This window comes from Elephas maximus, chromosome 2 (genome assembly GCF_024166365.1).
Source record: "Elephas maximus indicus isolate mEleMax1 chromosome 2, mEleMax1 primary haplotype, whole genome shotgun sequence".
Classification (NCBI taxonomy): domain Eukaryota; kingdom Metazoa; phylum Chordata; class Mammalia; order Proboscidea; family Elephantidae; genus Elephas; species Elephas maximus.
Window position 1 is genome coordinate 209,314,592 of NC_064820.1, and position 2,735 is coordinate 209,317,326.

Genomic DNA, 2,735 nt, shown 5'->3' on the forward strand with positions numbered 1-2,735 from the left:
GTGGTTCAAACCCACCATTCACTCCATGGGAGAAAAATGTGGCTATCTGCTTCTGTAAAGATTTACAGCCTTGGAAACCTATGAGGCAGTTCTACTCTGTTCTACAGGATCACCATGAGTTGGAATCCACTTGACGGGAGTGAGTTTGGTTTCAGGGATCCAGCTGGTATTTATTTATTTTCTTTTTAGATAAAAGAAAGGAATTTATGATGGGATTTGAGAATCAAACTCCCTGCAGTCACTTTATTCTCTTGGGACTCTTCTCTTCTTCCCAAACAAATCTAGTGTTCTTCTCCTTTATATGTATCATTTTTGTTGTGACTGTAACAGAAAACACAGACATGATTCTCTTACCCACAGGGACTTATGACTCCATATTCCTATGTATTTCCTGCTCAGCCATCTCTCTTTAACGGACTTCTTGCATATTTCTAACATTACTCCTAAAATGATTGTTGGCTTTCTGACAGGCAACAGAACAATTTCATTCACAGGTTGTGGTTTCCAGATATTTCTCTCCCTCACTCTCCTGGGTGGCGAGTGCCTCCTCCTAGCAGCAATGTCCTATGATCGCTATGTAGCTACCTGTCACCCACTGCACTACCCCATTCTCATGAATGAGCGTATCAGCATTCTCATGGCTGGTGGGTCCTGGCTTGTGGGGACAATCAACGTCACAGTTCACACAGCTTACATCCTCCACTTTCCCACCTGTGGCTCAAGGGCTATTGATTACTTTTTTGTGAAATCTCAGCCATGTTGAAGTTGTCCTGTGTAGATACATCACACTGTGAACGGGGTGTTCATGTAGTGGTATCATCTTCCTGGTAATCCCTTTTTCTATGATCTTTGCTTCTTACGTCCAAGTTCTCCTTGCCGTCCTCCAAATGAAATCATCAAAAGCACAGACAAAGTCATTTTCTACCTGTTTCTTCCACGTGATTGTGGTCATGATGTACCACGGGCCATTTATTTTCAGATATAGGAGACCGAGGTCCTACCACACTCCAGGCCAGGATAAGTTCTTGGCAATATTCTATACCATCCTCACACCTACACTGAACCCTATCATCTACAGCTTTAGAAATAAAGATGTTCTGGCAGCAATGAGAAGTATAATTGAAAGTATCTTTCTGTCTAAAAGATGAATTTAAAAAATGTTTGGACTATATGTTCTCTCTATTCGCATACTCAAATCTACAGGAGATCCATTATTAGTTTCCAGTGAGAAGAAAAACAGAATTTTACTGATAATTTCAATGTGTGGAAAAAGAGTGTATATTTCCAAAATCCTAATTAATAAAATTATCACATTTGTTAATACATACCTGTTACAAGGTATTTTTCCCTCTGTGGTACTGATTATAATCAGCCAAAGCATTAATAGAAATTAAAAGGTAACATAAGGTTACCAATTTTCACCAATTTGAAAGTATAAAAATTTGTAAGAATTATGTTTTAAGTTATAAGTACAAATGCACATTATTTAAGAAACATGCATTCATATAATGTCTGTATATTTATGAAACTAAGTAAAATTACATTCTAAACCTTATACTCAACCAGTTCCAAAAATCCATAAACTCCATTTCCAATCTCCCTTAGTGACCACCTAGTCTGTTTTGTCACCCTTATTTATATAATATATATGCATATTTTACTGAATATGTGCATATATAAGCATATATACTGAATAAATGCAGAAATATATATATACTCTAATTGTGTTAAACTGAGTTAGTCATTCTTTGCTAGTGTCAAGAAGTGTCCCCCTTGAGGGACTGAGCAACAGGGGGAGGGAGAGACTAGTTGGAAGCAGCAAGAAGTTGCCAGACTTGACCTGGTGGGAACTGGCACCCTGAAGGCCCGATGGGCTCACGAGCTGCAGTGAGGCAAGTAGAGGTGTTCAGGATGCGTATACTACATCAGGAAAGACAGAGAGCAGAGGGTCTGCTCAACCTTCCAGAACCAGCGAGAGGCAGGCTTCAATCAGCAAAAGATAAGTACATGCATCTATCCTACTGCAGGATCAAAACACACCCCTTTAGGGAAAAACTCTTTCCAATTTACCTGACCCTGCCGCACTCTGCACCACAACCTGAGCTGGCTTCAGTGATAGCCACATTCCTGGGCTGGACGTAGGATTGGTTGCATGCTGTGAGCCATTCTCCAGGCCTTGGAGAGGGAACAAATTAACAAACAGGGAAAAAATAATCTGCTGGTTCCCCTAAAGCAGGAACATCTCCTTTGCCTAGGCACAGGCATATGGAGTCCACGGACTCTGAATGCCTTTTACTCCTGCAGCGCCCATTTCTACAGCATAGGCCCTCATTAGTACAGTATAACAGGGTATATACCTGAAGTCTAACTTCACCTGCTTCAGATATATGGTGGAGAGGCAAGGCCATGACATTTGACACTGCTCTGCCTATTAAGCAGGGTCCTCACCTACCCACATCAGGGGCCTGAGGACTGGTGGTTCCACCCATGACACCTAGCCACCCACAACAGAGGTCCAAGGAAAAGTGGTACCTCCCAGTTCTTACAGCCAACAGCACTGGGTGCCCATAGTCCAGCTGCAAAACCCAGCCATCTACATGCTCTAGGGATATGGACATGCTTTCTTCACAGACTCTCAGGGGCAGTTGTCAGCCCTCTGAGTTGCTCAGTGCGTGAACCCCTACTGAACCCAGATACCTGTGCCTACAGCATCAATCCTGCTCTTCTGCAGGTGA

General features: G+C 42.2%; 1 pseudogene; it reads left to right on the forward strand.

Moving 5' to 3' along the window:
- Positions 1-209: 209 nt before the first annotated feature.
- LOC126068051 (olfactory receptor 2AJ1-like) lies at positions 210-1,148 on the forward strand (annotated as a pseudogene).
- The last annotated feature ends 1,587 nt before the right edge of the window (positions 1,149-2,735 follow it).